The sequence below is a fragment of the Notechis scutatus genome, chromosome 4, assembly GCF_049901735.1.
Source record: "Notechis scutatus isolate UNSWTSFEM ecotype Mainland chromosome 4, rNotScu1.2, whole genome shotgun sequence".
NCBI classification, from domain to species: Eukaryota; Metazoa; Chordata; class Lepidosauria; order Squamata; family Elapidae; genus Notechis; species Notechis scutatus.
This window is the reverse complement of record NC_142012.1, coordinates 134,381,279-134,397,510: the sequence shown is the minus strand read 5'-3', so window position 1 is coordinate 134,397,510 and position 16,232 is coordinate 134,381,279.

The window sequence follows — 16,232 nt, the reverse complement described above, 5'->3', positions numbered from 1 at the left end:
ATTTTGACCATTTGTTGCCTGTTTGAGAGGAATACAGTTATCTAATTATGCAAGTGTCCAGAGATACCATAAGATTTTAGTTTTAGAAGTAGTTTGTCGTGTACCACTGAATCAAAGGCTTTACAGAATCTATGTAAATTGTGTCTATTGCTTTTCCCTGATTGAATTGTGTAGTCCATATATTTTTGCAGTGTAGGAGTTGCAGATTACAGAATAATTTTTTTCTGAAACAAAATTGTTTTTTAGAGAGTAGGTTGTTGTTGTCTAAGTAGAGGATAATGGATTGGTTAATAATTGATTCTGTGACTTTGCAGGTGACACAGCATGAGATTGGTTTGTAATTTTCAACTAGGCTGGATTCTCCCTTTTTGAAGATGGGGATGACTGTGGCTATTGACCATAGGTTGGGCAAGGAGCTGGTCCTGAAAGATTTTTCAAAGATTATGCTTAGAGGTCTATGGCTGTTGATAGCTTTTTTAGGAAGTAGGCACATAGACCATCTGGTGCAATAGATAAAGATAGTTTTAGATTGCATAGTTCTTTTTTGATATTATCTTCTGTGAAATCGATATGTATTAGATCATTTTACTTGTCTGTGGTTCTACTATGAATTATTGGGCATGAGCCATTGCTGTTTACAAAGACCGATCCGAACAATGTGTTAAAGAGGTTGGCTTTAATGGTTTCATCATTACAGTCATTACCATTATGTCCTATTAGAGGTGGGACGGATCTCGAATCTTTAAGTTTGTTGTTTACAAAATTATAGAAGGCACAGGTGGATTTTGTGCACAGGTTTTCTTCTTGTTTGATTTGATAATTGTTGCATTCAGTCTTTATCTGGTGGCATAAGTTTTTGTAGTGGCTTTTAAAGTTAACTACATATCCAGTTTTGTTTTTTCACCAGAGATTTCTTTTTGGATTGGAGCTTCCTTGTTGTTATGGGTAACTTGTTTTTTCTGGTTTTTGGGGTTATTAGTGGTATGTACAGTTTGACGACTCCTTTGACTTCAAGTAAAAAAATGTTGTAAAGGTCTTCGGCAGTATTGCAGCCAGTAAATAGAATTTGCCAATCAAAAGATGAGAAGTCATTGTCTATGAGATCATGGTTGGCTTTATTGAAGTTACAATTGGGAATCCCATCACTATGATGATTTTTATGAGGACGTATGTTGAGACAAAAGTCAATTATGCTGCGGTCACTGTTGGAAAAGGGTTCTTTTATTTGTAGTCTATAAATTGAGTTATAGTCATCTACTGTTGCAGAAGATGAGATCGAGGCAGTTGTTGAGTCTAGTGTTGTTTGATACTAATTGTTCAAGTCCCAGGTTAGTTACAGCATTGTACAGGGTTATATATATGAATTCAGTTGTACATTCATTTTGAGTCCAATTTATAAGAGGTAGATTGAGGTCACCAAGAAAGATGAGTATGTGGGCAGCAGGTTGCCCATGTTAGTGAAGTTAACTTGTTTGCATGTATGATGTCATAATCAGGGGCTCTGTAACATAGTAAGAAGTGAATTGTGGTATTTAAGGGCAGTTTGCAAACAATTGTCTCAGGAAGAGCAAGCTCCTGGTTAACCTGAATGTTTTTTTAGATGTAGGGACTTTTTATAGTAGATACCACCACCTCTGCGGATTTCACGATCAGAGTTGCCCGGACTCCACCCAACAAGGATTATGGGGTCGTTAAATGAAGTTGTTAGAGGAAATGAAATTGTTAGAGGAAGTTTAACTGATGTTTCCTTTGGAGTTCTGCACATTCAAAGGAAGCAATACCATCTTTTCTCATTTTGAATGACAAAATTTCTTGGGCTTCTGACGGCATTTCAGTGTGTGTGTTTGTGTGTGTGTGTGTGTAAACAGTAGTTAATCTGAGACCTAAAAGAAATAGAAAGAATACATTGAATAGAATATATTGCAAAAATAAAGGGGGGAAGTAACAGCAGAAAAAATGGGAAAGAAAACATTCAAAAGAAAAGAAAGAAAGAAAAAATCTGAAGAAGGAGAAGAAACTGGATAGGAAGCATAAATAAATGAAACTTAATCAATGAAGAAACACGCATGGTCTGCTCTTAGCTTATGGAATGTCTTCAGGCATACAAGAAATGAAGATGAAAACATACACAGTCTTTCTGCAGTCTTAAAAACAAATTGAACACCAGGGAGAAATGTAGTTCTGACACATATTTTTATATATCATAAGAAGGGTGACCTTTATACTGCATATATCCTTTAAAGGAAAATTGATTAGTTTACTCTCAGCAACAAGATACCTATGAGTTTGCTAGTATCCTCTACCAGATCTAAGAATTATCAAATTTTATAAAGTATAACTATTATTATTGGGAAATTATATTAAATTGTATATCATCAGTATATACATGTATTTAGCACATATATTTAAAATGTCATTGTAAAAATATGAGAATGATTAAATCGTTGAATACAGAAAAATGTTTCATGTTTAAAGATCTTTGAAACAATAGTTTTCATAAGTAGATTTTCAGCTCATATTTCTTGTAGATTCTTAAATTTTTCTAATAAGAGCTGAAATAAATAATTAATGGTTAAAAAAAACAATTAGGTACATTGTATCATTCCTGTTTATTGAAGAGACTAATTTTAATTATAGAAGTAATATAGAAAGGAAAAATTCATTGACTTTTTCTTTTATTATATTTGTAATATGTAAACATTTATGTGTTTACATACATAACTTCCTTAAGAAAACTTGCATATAATACAGATCTATAAAAATGCAACATATTTTTCAGAATGAATCCTTTAGTACAGTGGTCCCCAACCTTTTTTGTACCAGGGACCAGTTTCACGCAGAAACACTTTTTCAAGGACCGGGGGGGGAGGAGTCCCAGTTTGGTGGTTTGCTTGCAGACGTTTCATTACCTGACTAGGTAACACCTGATGTTGTTACCTAGTCAGGTAATAAAACGTCTGCCAGCAAACCACCAAGTTCAGGGAACGCCAATGCCTCCTCATTGCAACCCTGAGCGACAGATATTCTCTTCTATTGGGACATTTAAAATGGAGGGTTTCAGCTGCAGATTCAGGAACTGCGCCTGGCTGAGGAGCACCTTCAAAACTGAGCGCTGGGCGGTGGCGGCCCATGGCTGTCTCCGTGGCTCAGGACAAGTCCCTGCAGGACGGTTGAGAAGCCCCGCCTCTCGGCCCTGCCTCCCTCAGCCTCATCCCTCAGGTGTCTCCCTCCCTCCCTCAGCCTCATCCCTCAGGTGTCTGCCTCGTTCCTCTCTCAGTCGCTCTCTCGCTCCTCCACCAGCCCAGGAGGAAACTGCTTCGAAGAAGCCAGCAGGGTGGCTTTTCCTGTTGGCGCAGCTCCTCCGAAGTGCCCGTTCACCCCCACACAGCTGCCCGCAGTTCAATCCAGTGCTCCGTTCTGCCTGCCTGCCTGCCTTCGTTTCTGGTTGTTTCGGAGCAGCTTCGGCTGAGTAAAAGAAGCAAATAGTTATTATTCTCAGCCAAAGCTGCTCCGAAACAACCAGAAACGAAGGCAGGCAGGCAGGCAGAACAGAGCACTGGATTGAACCTGGATTGATTGGCGGTGGGGTGGGGGTGAACGGGCGCTTTGGGGGAGCTGCGCTGACAGGAAGCCACCCTGCCGGCTTCTTTGAAGCAGTTTCTTCCTGGGCTGGTGGAGGAGCGAGAGAGCGACTGAGAGAGGAACGAGGCGGGAGGAAACCGCCATTTTTTTTTATTTTCTTTGCGGCCCGGTGCAAAGTGATCCACAGACCGGTACCAGTCCGCGGCCCGGTGGTTGGGGACCCCTGCTTTAGTAGATTAGATTAAATCCTTTAACTCTTTGATGAATGAATGAAAGACAAAAACAATGTGTGCTACAATAAGGATAGCAAAAAAAAATTCACATCAAGGAAATATAAAATCATTTATTTTTAGTACCTTAAAAATTTAATAGCAGGGATTGTCCAGAATAAGAATCTATTAAAATATGCATAGTGTTAAACAATGAAGTTTATTATAAAGAAAACACTGAATTTTCTATTCTAGGATGCTGAATTTGAATTTGAATTCTTTATTGTTGTTGTATTTATATACACAGTATACATACGAAATTCACATAACACCCAGACACCAGACTCAACACGCACATACATACATGGCAATCCCCAAACACCCCCCCCCACCCGTTAAAATTCCCCACCCCCTAAAAACACACAAGCATCCACACAACAGACCAAGTAATACTGTCCAAAAGGTCACTGATGGTGGTTCTTAAGTTCATTGTTAAGTGCAATTATAGCTCTGGCATAAAAACTGTTCAGAAAACATGTGGTCTGAGTTTTAATTGTTCTGTATCTTCTGCCAAAAACCAACAGTTCACAAAGATTGTAAGTAGGATGGGAAGAGTCTCTGAGAATGTTGTGCAACTTCCTCAAACAGCAAGATATGTAGATGTGGTCCAGGGCTGGTAGCTGGCACCCAATGATATTCTGAACAGTTTTAATGATTCTCTATAGAGCTCTTTTGTCTGCTACAGAGCTGCTCCCATACCATGCAAGAATGTCAAATGCCAGGACACTCTCAATGGTACTGCGGTAGTAGGACAGAAGTAGATGCTGTGAGCATTCTCAGGAAGTACAGCCTCTTCTTCACAAGTATGTTAGCATTCATAGTCCATGAGAGGTCCACTAAAATATAAGTGCCCAGAAATTTAAAACTACCAACCCGCTCCACCTCCTCACCATTTATGTACAATAGTAATTGTACATCTCTCTTCCTCCAGAAGTCAATTATAAGTTCTTTAGTTTTTTCGGTGTTAAGTATTCATTATTTTCTTTACACCATTGTGTCAGCCCTTGTAGTTCCTTTCTATAAGCAGATTCATTATTCTTATTAATGAACTCCACCACTGCCGTATCATCTGCAAATTTAATAACTGTGTTGGTGTTATACAATGGGGTGCAGTCAAGTGTGTACAAAGAATAAAGGAAGGGGCTTAGCACACAACCCTGGAGGGCTCCTGTGCTTAGGAGCATAGTAACATATTGTGTGTGTTGTATATGAAATACAGCAATGGGAATCAGAAAATCGGGACCAATGATTATAATCCAGTTTCATATACCAATGCAGAGTATAATATAGATGATCTAACTGGAAAGTTCATAAAATGAAACCTCCAAATGTTTGGAAAATCCAAACGAAATAGAAATATAATTCAGTGAGACAGAATTTTCACTTTTGAAACTTTTGGTCATTCTGTTGTTCCACATTAATGTATATTATTATTTGTATATGTAGAAAAACTGCATAAAACATATGCAACTCGGAGATAGTTATTTATTCCAATACTATTTCTCCATCTATACTTATTTTGTTCCTGCATGTTGTATTCATTGCTTACTAGCTAAACATTTACTAGCTTTTACTTTTATTTTTATTTTTGTAAGTTTTTCTTTTAATACATACATACATACATACATACATACACACACACACACACACACACACACACACACACACATTTTTGAAGCATTAACCTTCTGTACATCTTTCTCTTAATGCATACTTTATGTGTACAAGTCTTCAGTTGATTTTAGTTATATACACCTTTGGGCATTAATTTTTCCCAATAATGACCATGTTATATTCATTATTTGATGAGAGAAATGCAAAAGAAAATTATGTATTTTGATTTGTCAGAAGTTTATACTGGTCTGGTTTTTATTAAAATGCAAACCAAGTAAATCTTTTCATCCACCTTAAATATAATTTACAATGAAACTGCATATATATGGATCTGACATATACAGGGTACTGAGAATGAATATTATGAGCCAAGAAATTGTTTATAGAGAAGGACCAGTAGGTTCAAATTCTCTTGGACAGCATCTGGGTTCCAGCTGTGAGCTTCATCAGACATATCAGCTAACCTTCTACAATAATATTAGCTCCATTTCCAATCGCTGTTGTTATGCAAACTAAATTCATTATTAAATTGGCAAAAGCAGATTTTATCAATTTTTTATTTATTCATCCTTAGATATGAATTAATAAATAGTGAATAGATAAGATATACAAAGTAAAAAGAAAATTTCTTAGTTGATTAAAATCTATTTTTAGGCATTAACATCCCTTTGGTTTATGGAGGCAGAATACTGTCTCATGTTGTCTTTATATCTATGCACTCATCATAGGCACCTACATGTGAGCACAACACAACTAATAAGATTAATATAAAAGTGATTTATTATGTAAGTCTTTTAATATTCATTTATTTATTTTAATATTCATTTATTTTCCTGACTTGTAGAAACTTTCTCCTTTAGAGAGAAAAGAAGGCACAAAAGGATCAGTTATCTTTGAGTTAATACTAACCAATAGGGAAGGTTTAATCAATGATGGATTGGTAGGAACAATGGGAAATTGCTTTTTGATTTTTATAAGCAAGCATAGTCCATTGTGAGTCTTACATTCTATGACAATAAATTTTAATAACTACAGAGCAGTAAGAGTGTTGGATTTGATAGCAGAACAACCAAATGGAAAAAGAAATAAAATAAATGTTTCTAAACAAATTAAAACCATAATTGCAAACAATTCCAATAAGCATAAAAATGGAGTACAGAAAAAAAATGAATTAGGCTACAGAAAGGGTTTAGGGAAGATCTAAAAATAAAACTATAAGGGAAGTCAAATATACGTGTCATAGGACCATGATGGCGAACCTATGGCATGCGTGCCATAAGTAGCAAACAGAGCCATTTGTGCTGGCACATGAGCCACAGGCAAACTTACCTCACTGCACATGCCCGCACCTCACAGCTGATTTTTTTCAATTGGTTTGAGGCCTTTTTTGGCTTCCCGGAGGCTTGGAAAAAGCCTCTGCAAGGCTTCCCAGGCCGAATTATAGGCCTGTTTAATCACTTCCTGTAATACCGGAAGTGACGAAACTATAATTCGACCTGAAAAGCCTTGAAGAGGCTTTTTCCAAGTCTCTGGAAGATCGAAAAAGGCCTCAAACCAGCCGAAAAATCAGCTATGAGGCACAGTGCAGGTAAGGGGGTGGCCGGGTGGGATTGCACACGCATGAGCAGAGGGCATGGGGAGGGGGAAGTGCATTAATTCTGGGTGTTGGCACGCGAGTACGGGCATGCTGGTGCGCTCGCAATTTTTGGCACAGGAGCTCCAAAAGGTTAGCCACCACTGTCATAGGATAATGTTGCAGGATCCATTCTGAGTTGGTCACTGGGATCAGAGGTTGTCTTTCAAGCTTTCAGACTTGTGCTAGAGCCTATCCTCAGGGAACTTCTTTCTCACCAATGTGATGTGAATGTGAAACAATTTGCACTATTTAGGTGATCCTGGGGACACAGATCAACTTCCAAATGGCCTCAAAGACTCTCCAAAAGAGTGCTAATGGGCAGATGACTGCAAGGAATATAAATTATTCCATCCTCTGCCATTCAGTCAGAACTGAAGAAGCTTCTTGGACAAGAAACAAAATGTCTTCAAGGGGGAAAAAAAGTCCAGTTGTCTTTTGAAAAAGCACCTTTGGGACAACCATGACCTGGATGACTGAGAATCTCCATAGATATGAGGCATCATAAAAATTATGCTCTGATTTCCCAGATCAAAATAATCCACCAGAAAAGGTTTAATAATCAAGAATCTTGGAGTTTCTTTAAAATAGGAGTGTCAAACTGGCAGCCCGCAGGCCAGATGCATTATGCACCCACCCCAGCTCTGTGAAGGGGAAAAATGTCACAATATGTGATGACAATGTGACACCACGAGTTTGACACCCATACTCTAAAATAATGGTTTTTATTTGGATGCCAGACAATTAAGCATTTTTTTTTCAACTAATAATACATGGCATGCAAGACAAAAAACAATCACAGACACGCGTATCCGTAAAAATATAAAAAATAAAAACCCAAGATCCACCATTTCCAAGAATTGCTAGACTTCTATTATTTTTTCTTTTTTTTTAATCTAATAAAACTTTTGTTAAAAAAGAAAAAAAAGAAAGAAACCAGAAATAATGAATTGCATAGAGTTATGTAGGTGTCTGTCATTAAAAATCAAAACTAGAAATCTTTATAAAACTCTGCACAATATATTAATATCACCACTATTTACCATTATTCCAGAGATAACTCTAGAGTTTTATTATCATATAGCATGCAAGTTCCTGAATGCTGTCTGTTTTTCAGGATTTGGGTGTATATCCTTGCAAACAACAACATATCTTAACAATAACCGATGTTGAACTTAAAATTCATATTTTTCACTGTTAAGCCTGATATTTTCCATAGAAAGTATTGCAGACACTCTAATACTTTTTATGGCATAATAAAGTATGCTACTCTAATTATTGTCCTATTATAAATATCCACATGACAAAGAATTATGTTAAATTCTTCAGGATAGAATGCTCATTCTTTTCTGAGTGTGTTCAATGGCCTTGCAAACCAGTGTCCACATGAAGCAATGTTACTCAAAGAATAAAATTTCACAGTGCTTTTAGCCAATGGGATCTATCAAAACCCACTGTTTTCAGATTTGAAAATAAGGTTTAATTATTTGGCTCAGTATGTCCCACAACTGGAACTGATCTTAATCCACATATTCATCTGAGGCAGACCACACAAATATATACATTCAGGGGTGGGTTTCAATTTTTTTAACAACCGATTCTGTGGGCATGCCTTAATATGTGGGTGTTGCTTGGTGGTCATTGACTGGGTGGACATGGCTTGCTGGCTGGGCGTGGCTTGGTGATCACGCGACTGGCTGGGCATGGTTTGGTGGTCACATGACTGGCTGGCATGGCTTGGTGGGCATGTGACTGGGTGGGCATGGCCAGGTGGCCAGGTGACTGACAAACCAAATACAATTGGTCCTCGCTTAATGGCCGGTTGTTTAGCAAGTGTTCTAATTTATGACTGACCTCCCCAGAGCTATTTGACCTGTTTTTGGAGTTTTGACAGCCATGCAAACACACACACACACACACACACACACACACACACACACACACGTCTAACCCTGCTATTCTATGATTCTGTAAGGATCTCCTGCTGGAGCAGGGAGTTGGACTAGAAATGACCTCCGAGATCCCTTCCAGGCCAGCCCTGGATTTCTGTGCTGTTTAAAACAATCTTCTGAAACCAGGGTTTGTGTCCTTCCTTCCTTCCTCTCCTTTTTTTCCTCTCTGTCCCTCCCTCCCTCCATGTATCTATCCATCCATCCATCTTATATCTCATTCACTTGCTCTTCCCTCCCTCTCTCTCTCTCTTTCTCTTTCTTTCTGTCCCCTCCTTCCACCCCCCTCTTTCTTTGTCTATCCCTTTTTCCTTTCTCTTTCTTTCTCTCCCCCTTTTTCTTTTTCTTTCTTGTCTCTTCCTTCTCCCTCTCTCTCTTTTTTCCCTTTTTCTTTCCCTCTCTCTTTCTCTCTCGTTCCCTCTCTCTTTCTTTCTCTTTTGCTCTCTCTTTCTATCCCTTCCCTTCCTCCTTCCCTCTCTCCTTCTAAAGCTAGGAGACCCACCTGAAATAAACAAACACACACACACACACACACACACACACACACACATACACACATCCAACAAAGTACTTTCCAAGTGCCCATCAGCGTCGCTCACCTCCCAGGAAACCTGCAGCAGAGAGAAAAGTGATGAGGTTTCTTTCTGGCCAGTCTCCCAGGGACTGGGTACGAATGGACAATTGCGGTCATTCTCATTCATGCCCGGTCCTGCATTGCTTGGAAAGGCCAGCAGGCAAGGTCCAACAAAGGGGCCACAGGTGGGACTTCCTTCCCTCCTTCTTTTGGGAGATTTTTAAACAAAGGGCTGGGAAGGCGTGTACTGCAGCCTCGCCCACCCTGCCAGCAGCTCTGGGCTAGGCAGTGGTTTAGCTTTCCTGACTACCTGAAACCTTACCTTCCTCTGGCAGCTGATGGGAGAGGGAAAAGCAAGCCAGCCAGGGCAGAGCCATCACCACTCGGCTCCCTGCCAGCCTACATCTCATCCTGTCCCCCGATTCTCCAGCAGATGCTGGGGCTCACCTGCTGGGAAGCGCGGGGGAGGGGGGCAACCAGGAAGCACATAGACTATTCCGACCCAAACCTTGTTCCAAGGAAACAAATTCGAAACAGAGGCAACAGCAAAACCTTTTAATGATTCTTTACGAATTCCATTCCTTCATGGTTAATAGGCTGTTTCAAACTAATTGTCTCTGATAAGAACGAGCCTTGCCAAGGTTCCTGAAAAACCAGTAGGCCAGGGATGGGGAATCTTTTATGACTCACTCAGGAATTCTGGGAGTTGAAGTCCATAAGTGATAAAAGAGCCAAGTTTCCCTACCCCTGCCCTATGGTTAAACCAGCAGAACATCCTTGAATTTCACTTATAGCAGACAGTCCTTCCCAGGCAGGCTTCTTTCCTTTTCTCTCTTCCTCTTGGATGACTGACATTCCCTCTTTGTGTTGAGACTGCTATTACTATATTTGTGTTGGAAGCACCTACCAAGGCACTTTGGGATTGAAAAATTAGCCAGTGACATCACTGTTGCCCAGATTACACCCATGAGGGCTCCTTTCATGTCCCTGTTATTTGTGGTAGTCATTTAGCTACTTGCATTTGCATGCTTTCAAACTGCTAGGTTGTCAGGAGCTCATGAACAGGAATTCATTCCACCATGCAGCTTGCACTCTCAGGTTTTGAACTGCCAAGCTGTCAACCTCTCAATGATCTTCTGTCTTTAAAGTTATACCTTTAAAATTCTGTTAATCTTTTCTTCAGAGCCAGGACACCGTCAACTTAAGGGATAATGTTATTATGATGAATAGGGTCTTCTAAGGTTCATATGTTTCACCTTTTCACAATTTGTAATTATTTTAAATTTCCTATAGATGTTTACCTAAAACCTATGTTGATTGTCTTATAAAAAAAAATTCTCTAAATTATCATTTTTGATAGTGTATAAAGAACTAGAGCCACTAATGTTGCAATTCCTATGCTGAAACTATCTGTTCTACCACATTTCTTAAATTCTGTAATTAGATATCTCAGCAGGGAATGTCACATAAAGAACTTTAATCTGTAACAAAAGATTTTTCATTCATTTTCATACAAATTTTAAAGGAGAGAAGGAAGCTATGCCCTTGAGAAATTTTGATTTACACACCTTCCTTTTTTCCTATCTCAGGAAGGAAATGTTTACTAAAATCTATTCATGTCATGAACTTATTTATAAAATGCTATTTTTTAAAATGTTGATAGGTTGTTAAAAGTAATTTGGTGATCATCAGCCTCAAATTATTCAGGATGGAATAATCAAACTGAGTAAATGGGCTTTAAATGGGAAATGCAGCTCAATACAAAATAATACCAAGTGGCACACGATGTCACTTTTAAAAAATCCAAAATTTATATATGAAAACTCTAATAAGTAAGTTCTTAACTGTAGTGACTGTGAAAAGGATCTTGAACTACTGGTGGAAAACACAATAAAAAACTTCAACCAAAAATGCAACTTCTATATATCAGTTCTGTGCTAGAAAAGTTGAAAATAAACCTGCCAGCCAGCAAAGGCTTGGGCATTTGGGCCTTTTCACTTACTGCAAAAACAGAAAAAGATAAGATGATACAAAGGAATACAGTCATTGGTGCCATGGGGAAACTATAGGCAGATAAAAACTTATCCCTCTCTCACATTGTTAAGAGTAGAGGTCATCAACTGAAACTAAATAAGGAAAGATAAAAGCATACTAATTTTTAACAAAAAATGGAATGTACTACTATTGATGTCATAATGGCTGTTAGCTGACATGTTTTCCTTTGTGGCAAAACCAGTTCATAAATGGGATAATTTCCTTTGGCAGGAAATAAATGCAGTTTATACCACAATGTCCTGGTAGCACAATGTCTTAGCCATGAGAGGTAAGAAAAGGGTACTAAATTCTTTTTCTCATTTACTGAGAGGAACAACTGCTTATAAACTATTAACATCTTATTTATACTGCTTAATACTTATAGCCTAGGCCAGGGGTGTCAAACTCTATTTCATTAAGGGCCTTATCAGGTGGGCATGGCCATGGTGGCATAGCCAGTTCAACATCATTCGTGTCAGGGGTGCCTATGATGGCCCAAGCGCTCTGCCAGTGAAAATGGGCTCCTCAGCTCCATTTTCGGCTGTGACAGCCTTCTGCAACCATCTGCCTGCAAAAATGTACCGGGGGGGGCACATGTGGCCTCCTAATCTCCATTTTTTTTGGCAGAAGCACCCTGGGCTGGTCCTTCTCTGTTTCCAGGGCAACCCTGCAGGCCAGATCTAAGCACCTGTGGGCTGCATCCAGCCCCAGGCCTTGAGTTTGACACTCCTGGCCTAGGCTGATCCAATTATCCATGCATAATATTCCTATATATGGAATTGTCTTTTATCTGGGGAAGCAAGAAAGTGGATGAACACATTGTAAAGGTTTGTGCTTAGGGTCTGCAAAGTCTGAAAGTAAAATTTCAACTAAGGTCAACAAGATTGGGTTAGGGTCAGGTATAACTAATTCATCTTGGATGCTTGCCGTGAAAGAACACTAACAGCAGCAGTAGGCTTGACTCATTCATTTACAGGAAAGATCAATCTTGACAGCATTTCTAATATGAACCTGAACAAAATATTAAACTTCTAATATAATTTCTGGAAACAGGGCTCTTGGAAATCAATAGTGCTGTTTCCTAACATCTAAAATTCTTAATGATATACTGTAATTCCAATATCCATAACCCCCAAAATGGTGGTGCCTTATCTACTACACACAAGAGATGTCATTTTTATTTAAATACTAATAAACTGAAATCCAGAAGAGAAAATAATGTTGGAGGCAGACGCATCTGAGGTGCTGTACTGACAGAATGAATATAACACCTAAGTCATGCATTTAAATAAAATAGCAAAATAAATTCCCATATGCTCTTTACCAGTAAAAATATAACAGATAGATTATATGTATATTGTAATACAATATTAATTATATATATATTATATAGAATAAGAGAATTATACAGGAAAATGACTCAGATAGCTCAGGAATAATTATTAAGTCATATTAAATTAAAAATTTTACGTGTCTTTTCCCAGCACAAATAATTCTTTTGTAATTCTTTGGTAGCTTTAGATAGTGTTGTGAAGCTATTGTTTTTTCTAATAAAAATGAAGTCTTCAGACTGAATTGTACTTATGTACAGTATACTTACAGTATACTTCTATACTTAACATACCAAATCAATCTATTTCAGAGTAGTGAATTTCTTATCATGCTTTTACACTCTTCAATACGAAAATTATCTGCCTTTTTATTGATTCTTTAGGAAGCCATCAAGAGTTCGCTGGCTAATTCTAGATAAACATTCATCAATCTGTCACCCTAATAATATATATATAATTCTATGTAAGCTACAACACTTTAGAAGGGGTTGATAATCAATAAATCTTGCTGATATAACTTATGGCTTTTTTAATTATGAAATTTAGTCATTGATGATGCTGTCCAATATGCACATGTATCTCATTGGAAAGAAAGTTAACAAGAAATAGATGCAGAGAATAATTACCTATATCGTGTACAGTTACATTTTTAAAATCTAATTGTCTCTTGAATTTTTATATATCTTACTTACAGTCAATTATTCATGCTTCTGCTCCACCAAGACATATGTTTCATAGTATTCCACATTTGCTTTGATCTTCAACTCACAAGTGGCTAAGATTGGGAATCTTGAAATCAAAAGATATATATATTTGGTCAGCAGAGGACAGGAAATATATGTTACCACTACTAAATGAAATATTTGCCCTAATTTTGACCTAGAATTTCATTTAAGAGGCAGCTAGACCTCAATAAATAATAATACTAAGTTATAATAAGGCTTTATGGGTTTAACAAGCTAAGTACTCACTCTAATTCCTATTCACCACTCTTGCTATTAAAGCTGATCAGGTTCCAGTATGAGAGAATGGGAAACTCTTACTTGGATGTACTTACACAAATATTTCTATATTCTCTTTTTGGACCCCTTTACAGTTTCTGCTGCTGTACAAAATTGCACTGTACACAATTAATTGATCAGCTGCTACTCATGTACATATCTCTTTCATCTGCTTTCCCATACCTCAGGCACCTGGGTTTTTTTCATCATTCTTCTGGGAAGGGATACATGATGCACTTGCTTCCAGGTGATAATTATTATCTTAGACATCTCTTTACAAGATGGGCAGCAAATAAATTCAATCAATCAATTAATCAATAAATAAATGTTTATGCTGGCAATTTTCACTTGTTTTAGACAGTAGCTCTTTTGACTGACATGTGAGGACTTCAAGAAATATGCTGTGACACAAGGACATCAGTGAAGAATGGAGCCAGAATGCAGAATAGCTTTTTTATATTTTTTTAATCTAACATAAAAACATCACATTATATTTATAAAATTATTAAAACAAATGTTTTTCTCTGTTTAAATAAGCTTCTTTACTCAAAATACATTTCTAACCCACAGTAAACTTAATTTAAACTTGCTGACTTATACATTTATGTCAAATGCTACAATCTTCATCCTTTCCTAAAACTAATTAAAATATCATAAATTATTTAAATAGGCCCTGAATTTTCTACCTATTAAATGCAGAAAGAGGACCTAGAGGCCATTAGGACTCCCTCACCTGAACTTGCCAAAACAATTTGGCATTAAATTTCTCCCTTCCTTTTCTTTCTTCTATCATCAGAATTTAAAGCTAAACTTGTATTTAATCACAACCTTTGTTTCATCTGTATAGGCGTACAGAATAATCACTATATCTGCTTCTGTTTTGTAAAAGCACCCTAAACACTTGCTTTTCAAACATAACATTATTGGCAGCCAAGTAAACTAATTAGAGCATCTAAATATTTCTTGCAATTATAGCTTTATTGATCCATGAGGACAAAAAAACCCTTAAAAATCCAAGATCCATAAAATCCATAAAATCATAAGGTTGGAAATGAGCCTTTTAGGCTATTGATCCTAACTCTGCCTTTAGTATACAAATTCACTTATAATATTCCTAGCCAATGATTGTCTCTACCCTGACTAAAGTTGATACCATCAATGTTTTTCTTCCTATTAAAATTATTTCTTACAAAATTAGTTTTTAATCTATCTCTTGGTATTGGAACCACATATAAGTCTTGGCCAGATAGAAAGTAAAAGAATAGATGAAGAAATGTAATTCTGCAGCTAAATATAGCAATAGCAATAGCACTTAGACTTATATACTGCTTTATATTGCTTTACAGCCTTTCTAAGTGGTTTACAGAATCAGCATATTTCCCCCAACAATTTGGGTCCTCATTTTACCCACCTCAGGAGGATGGAAGGCTGAGTCAACCTTGAGCCTGGTGAGATTCGATCTGCCAAATTGCAGGTAGCTGGCTGCAGCAGAAGTAGCCTGAAGTACTGAACTCTAACCACTGTGCCACCGAGGCTCTAAGCCATTGCACCACTGAGGGACTAAATATAGTATATTTATAAGAGGTGTGTGTTTATTTATTAAATGTATATTCACTGCATCTCATCTCTTTGTCAAGTGACTCTGGGTAGCTTACAACATAATAAAACAGCAATAAAACAATTAGAATGTTAAAATATTAAACATATTAAAAGTTAAAACACTATAAATTAACAAAAATAAACTAGCTAAGAAAGAAACAAATACATAAATATATTAGAAAAAGAAAACAAGCTGTGAAACTGTCTCCAAGAACATGGATACATATAAACCACTATTTGCTACACTAGATGTCCCACATTGATATGCTCCGTATATACCCTTGTGTAAGGTTAGTAAAATGTTATGTGATTCCCATTGCCATAAGGATGTTCCATAGATATACAATTGGTCGATCATCAATAATAACAGTGATACAATAGGAGACTTTTCTATAATTAATGAAAAATATATTGACTACTTTTTGATAATCTTTAGCTTTTTCTATCTTTCAACATGGATCACCAATAATGCACCTTGTTCTGCCTTTTCTAAAGCCAGTTGCTACATATAATATTTGTTCTTCCAAATAAGGGTTTAATTTTTGTTGGATGACCCTAAAATACTACATTGCTAGCAAGAGAAATTAACATTCTATCTGTTTTTTAATTATTATATTAAGTATGCCTATACTGATATTTTCAGGAA